At 37.2% G+C, this 6,618-nt stretch overlaps 1 non-coding gene across 1 annotated transcript; it reads left to right on the plus strand.

Moving 5' to 3' along the window:
- The first annotated feature begins 5,679 nt into the window (after positions 1 to 5,679).
- LOC113764322 lies at positions 5,680 to 5,786 on the plus strand. The gene has a single exon (XR_003467593.1). It is a non-coding gene; the product is annotated as a small nucleolar RNA R71 (small nucleolar RNA).
- Positions 5,787 to 6,618: the final 832 nt, after the last annotated feature.

The following is a 6,618-nucleotide window of genomic DNA, read 5'->3' on the forward strand; positions in this document are numbered from 1 at the left end:
TATTTCGCGTCTTGAAGATCAAAACCCCTCAATTTGATGTTTTTGATTCTAAATTGTTGAGGGTTAATGCTCTCAAGAGGTTAGGGAAGGTTTTATTGTGAAAAATTGGGAATTTTATGGATGAAATGGAAGATTGGAGGAAAGGGGATAGGGTTTCGAAGAGAGAGAGAAGAGAAATCTGGAAAAAATGAGGAACCGAGGCCTCGTTTCCTTTCTTATCGCGAAGAGATCCGAGGTCGGATCCTTTCTGGAAGGCCTCGGATCCGACATGGCTCGGATCAGCCTCAACAGAAACACAGACGAGCCCTCGGATCTATCTGGGTTGGAAACGATCCGAGCTCGGATCTATGGATCCGCGGTCGGATCTGTCTGGGATTTTAGGATCCGAGCTCGGATCCTGAGTTCTCTGCACTAATTGCAGAAACTGCAATTTTTCAAACTTTTTCTCCCTTTTCCGGCCAATTCCAAAACACACATTGGACAAACTTTTTATCAATTCTAACCTCCCACGCACATTCAATATACCTTAAACACAATATCCATCCTCTCAAAACACAACAAACACATTTACATTGAAAATCGAGGGGTGAGGTTCTTTGATCATTTTTGCATTTTTACATCAAAATGGCATTTCTGAGCATTAAATACACATCAAATGAATCCATGAACCTTTATAACCATGATATCACCAAAACTCACTTGAAATGCACAATGTATGTATAGGCATAGAAATTTTAAACACTTAAAACACAATTTGGTAAGAAAACTCCCTGCCAACATGATCTTCAAGTGCACCTCCAAGATGGATGATAAAAACTCCCGTATCTCCTATAAACAAGTGAAATACATCTAATTAGTCAATTAACTTACACCAAAATGTAAGAAACACATAAAAACACACAAATACACTATTATTATTAGGTTGCCTCCCAACAAGCGCTTTTGTTTATAGTCGTTGGCTCGACTTTCCTATAACTTCTTTAATTCTCCATTGCATTTCCTAAGGAGTAATTTACTCCTTTAGGAACCTTTTCTCCGGCCAAATAGGGCTTCAATCTTTGCCCATTTACTTTAAATGGAGAACCATTTTCTCCTTTTATTTCCACTGCTCCATAAGGAAATACTTGAGTTACTTCAAATGGTCCCGACCACCTTGACTTCAATTTTCCTGGAAATAACCTCAGGCGTGAATTGAACAAGAGTACCTTTTGCCCTACCAGAAATTTTTTAGGAATAATATGCTTGTCATGCCAATATTTAATCTTTTCTTTATAAATTTTGGCATTTTCATATGCATGTAGTCGGTGTTCCTCCAATTCACTTAGCTCAAGTAATCGCTTTTCTCCTGCAAAATTACAATCCATGTTAATAGATTTAATTGCCCAATAAGCTTTGTGCTCAATCTCCACAGGTAGGTGACAAGCTTTCTCATAGACTAAACGATACGGTGACATCCCTAGGGGTGTCTTAAATGCCGTTCGGTAAGCCCATAGTGTATCATCTAGCTTTGTAGCCCAATTCTTGCGTGATTTATTCACAGTTTTCTCCAAAATGAGCTTTATCTCTCTATTAGCTAGCTCTGCTTGTCCATTGGCTTGAGGATGATATGGAAGTGATGTCTTGTGCCTACAACCATATTTAAACAATAAGGAATCCAATTGTCTGTTACAAAAATGTTTCCCTTCATCACTTACTATGGCCTTGGGTATACCAAATCTACTGAAAATATTCTTTTTAAGGAATCTAAGTACAATTTTAGAGTCATTAGTAGGTGAAGCGATTGCTTCAACCCATTTAGAAACATAATCCACTGCTACTAAGATGTACTTATTATTAAAAGAACTAGGAAATGGTCCCATAAAATCAATACCCCATACATCAAATAACTCAACTTCCAAGAACGTAGTCAGGGGCATTTCATTCTTTCGAGATATATTTCCAGTTCTTTGGCATGCATCACAATTTTTAACATATTCCCTAGCATCTTGGTACATAGTTGGCCAATAAAATCCTGATTGCCATACCTTTGCCACAGTCTTTGAAGTACTGAAATGACCACCTGTTTCAAGGTTATGACAATGATATAAAACATTATGTACCTCATCTTCAGGAATACATCTACGTATCATACCATCGGCACAATGTCTGTATAGCAATGGTTCCTCCCAAAAGTAACTTTTTACGTCATGTAAGAATTTCTTCTTTTGATGATAATTAAATCCCTTTTGAATCTCTCCACTGACCAAGTAGTTAGCAAAATCTGCATACCATGGAGAATTTCTAAGTGCTAGGACAAACTCATCCGGAAAATTCTCTTGAATTGGAACCTGATCTTTGATTGGGATATATTCCAAACGTGATAAATGATCTGCAACTAGATTCTCCGATCCCTTTTTGTCTTTTATCTCCACATCAAATTCCTGCAATAAAAGAATCCACCGAATTAGTCTAGGTTTTGCATCCTTCTTATGCAGCAAATATTTAAGAGCTGAATGGTCCGTATATATAATGACTTTAGATCCTACTAAATAGGATCTAAATTTGTCCAAAGCAAATATCACTGCCAATAGCTCTTTTTCTGTCGTTGCATAATTGAGTTGAGCCTCATTTAGCAACTTGCTAGCATAGTAAATGACGTGCAATCGTCCTTCTTTCTTTTGTCCCAAAACTGCTCCAACTGCATAATCACTTGCATCACACATCAATTCAAATGGTATTGACCAATCGGGTGAAGTTATAATTGGGGTCGAAATCAATTCCTTCTTCAACCTTTCAAATGCAACCAAACAATTGTCATCAAATTGAAAAGGAGAATCTTTACATAATAAATCACATAATGGTTTTACTATTTTAGAAAAATCTTTAATAAAACGTCTATAAAAGCCAGCATGTCCTAAAAAACTCCTTATCCCCTTGACATTGCTTGGGGGTGGCAATTTTTCGATGACTTCTATTTTGGCTTGATCCACCTCAATTCCCTTGGAGGAAATCTTGTGTCCTAAGACAATTCCTTCTTTTACCATAAAATGACATTTCTCCCAATTCAGTACAAGATTTGTTTCCTCGCATCTCTGCAAAATTAATTCCAAATTATGAAGACACTGATCAAAAGATGAACCATACACAGAAAAATCATCCATAAATATCTCCATAATTTTCTCAATATAATCAGAAAAAATAGCCATCATGCATCGTTGAAAAGTTGCAGGAGCATTGCATAAACCAAATGGCATTCTTCTAAAGGCAAAAGTGCCATAAGGACATGTAAATGTGGTCTTTTCTTGATCCTCTGGAGCTATAGCTATTTGATTATATCCTGAAAAACCATCAAGAAAACAGTAAAATTCATATCCAGCTATTCGCTCCAATAATTGATCAAGAAATGGTAGGGGAAAATGATCTTTTCTTGTTACCGTATTTAACTTACGATAATCAATACACACTCTCCACCCTACCACAAGTCTAGATGGAATTAATTCATCATTTTTACCCACGATTGTAGTCATTCCACCCTTCTTTGGTACCACATGAATTGGACTAATCCAAACACTATCGGAGATAGGAAAAACTATACCTGCGTCAAGCCATTTAAGAATTTCATTTCTTACCACCTCTTTCATGTTTGGATTGAGTCTTCTTTGTGTTTCCACCACTGGTTTGCAATTGTCCTCCAATAAAATTCGATGCATGCATATAGAAGGACTTATACCTTTAATGTCTGAAATTGTCCATCCAATTGCCTTCTTACACCTTCTTAGAACTCTTAACAACTTTGCACACTGTTCATCATCAAGGTCAGCACTAACAATTACAGGTAAAGTTTTATTTTCTCCAAGAAATTCATACCTTAGATGAGTCGGAAGTGGCTTGAGCTCTAACCTTGGAGGTTCAATTTCTGAAGGTTGTGAAAACCCTTTTCCTTGGCCAAGACTTTCATACAAATTACCCCTTTTATAAGGTGCTTGAAAATCCAAGTACTTGGCCAATTCTTCAATTTCTTCACAAACATCTTCTTGCTTACCTAAACTCATTAAACAATGCTCAAGAGGATCTAAGTCAAGGTTGACTTGACTCATCTCTTGGGTTAGTTTATCAATTGTGCCAATAGAATAAGCATGATCGGTAAAAGAAGGGTATTTTTCCATTTCATTCAAATTAAATTCTACTTCTTCTTCACCTACTTGAAACTTAAGCTTGCCATTTTTTACATCAATAATAGTACCTGCAGTAGCTAGAAATGGTCTACCTAGAATAATTGGCATAGATATATCTTCTTCCATATCTAATACCACAAAATCCACTGGAATGATAAATTTTTGAACTTTTATCAATACATTCTCCAACACTCCCACTGGATATCTAATAGACCGATCCGCTAGTTGCAAAGTAATATTTGTGCGTTTAAGCTCATGCAAACCCAATTGTCTAGCCACCGTTAAAGGTATTAATGATACACTAGCACCAAGATCACACAATGCTTTAGAAAAATCAACGTTACCTATGGTGCAAGGTATAGAAAAACTCCCTGGATCCTTCAACTTCGGTGGTAGCTTATTTTGAATAATTGCACTACATTCCTCCGTTAATGCTATTGTTTCGCAGTCTTCCAACTTTCTTTTTCTAGTCATGATTTCCTTGAGAAATTTCGCATAAGACGGAATCTGCAAAATAGCATCGGCAAAAGGAATATTAATGTGCAATTGTTTGAAAAGTTTAACAAATTTTTCAAAATCTTTATCAAACTTATTTTGCTTTAATCTTTGTGGAAATGGAACCGCAGGGGGTATTGGAATGGTAGTGGAAGATGATGGTTGCTTTTCTCTTGGATTCTCCCGACTATTTTCCTCCACAATCGCCTCTTGGTTCCTCTGCTTTTCTTCTTGTTTTTCATTCTCATCCTTCTCAACTTCCTTCACTGGAGGATCTTCTAATTGTCTACCACTACGAAGAGTAATGGCTTTCACATGCTCCTTAGGATTGACCTCTGTTTTGCTAGGTAATTCTCCTTGATTTCGATTATTCAAAGAACTAGCAATTTGACCAATTTGGACCTCTACATTCCTGTACATTGTAGTGAGTTGGTCCAACCTTCCTTCTACTTGCTCAAATCTGTCCGAGGTAACTTTTGCAAGCTTTTCCACTGCCATCTCCCAACCAGATTTAGTTTCAGCTTGTTGTTGCCTTGATTGAAATCCCGGTGGATTGGTTGGCCTTGGTTGATTTCCTTGATCCTTCCATCCAAAGTTTGGATGATTTCTCCACCCCGGATTGTAAGTATTTGAGTAGGGGTTATTTTGAGCATTACGATTGTAATTATTGACGAATTGTACCTGTTCAGAATCAACACACTCATTAGTATCATGTTCACCTCCACATACAGAACAGCATGCTACATGTGCATTAGATGAGCTTGGACCTTGTCTACTTAGCAATTTCATCACATTATTCATTTGAGCACTCAGCATATTAAGAGTGTCCATTTCTATCATACCTGCGTGACGTCTTGCATTACCTCTCTCATTGGCCCATTGGTAGTTATTTGCTGCCATTTCTTCTATCAAATTATGAGCTTCTTGGGGTGTTTTACCCATTAAAGCTCCACCTGCAGCTGCATCGATCATAGTTTTAGTAGAAAAAACTAAACCATTATAGAAGGTTTGTATGATTAACCACTCCGGCAGTCCATGATGTGGACATTTCCGAAGCAGATCTCTAAACCTTTCCCATGCCTCATATAATGATTCACCTTCTAATTGGCTAAAACTAGTGATATCCATTCTAAGCTTAGCAGTCTTACCTGGTGAAAAATACTTATTTAAGAATGCTCTTGATAATTCATCCCATCCAGTGAAAGTATTGGGAGCATGAGAGTGTAGCCAAAGTTTGGCCTTATCTCTCAATGAAAATGGGAACAATCTTAGCCTTATAGCATCATCACTAACTCCATTCATTTTAATTGTATCACAAATTTCCAAGAATGTAGCTAAGTGTGTATTAGGATCTTCTACTGCATTACCTCCAAATTGAGATTGTTGAACCATTTGGATAAGTGATGGTTTAATCTCAAAGTTGTTAGCATTTACCGCAGGCCTTGCTATGCTCGTTTGTGAACCTTGTGTTCCCGGTATAGTAAAATCTCGCAGAACTCGCCTATTTAGGTCATTTTCCGCCATTTCTTCTTCAAATGGTAATTCTATCAAGATATCTTCTATTGGCTGCCAAACCTCTTGTTCCTCTTGATGCAGTGTATTCCTCCTTTGTCTCTGCAATGTTCTTTCAATTTCAGGATCAAAATGTGCAACTTGTCTATTTGATCGGTGCATGCACTACAAATAAAAATAAGAGAAATTTTTGTAGTTTTAATTCAACCACTTGGATAAAAACAATGAAAATGTCTAAATTAATAGAGATGACTAGGCCCTAATATTGCCGCTCCCCGGCAACGGCGCCAAAAACTTGACGGGATTTTTGTATCAATGCAAGTTTAATTCCGATTTTACACCCGTTGGACTGCAAGTATACAGGTCGCAATTGTAGTACAAGATGCGTATCGGGTCGATCCCACGAGGAGCAATTTAAACAATTACTAAGCCCCTGTTCTCTCTATTATTTAGACTT

This window comes from Coffea eugenioides, chromosome 2 (genome assembly GCF_003713205.1).
Source record: "Coffea eugenioides isolate CCC68of chromosome 2, Ceug_1.0, whole genome shotgun sequence".
Lineage (NCBI taxonomy): Eukaryota > Viridiplantae > Streptophyta > Magnoliopsida > Gentianales > Rubiaceae > Coffea > Coffea eugenioides.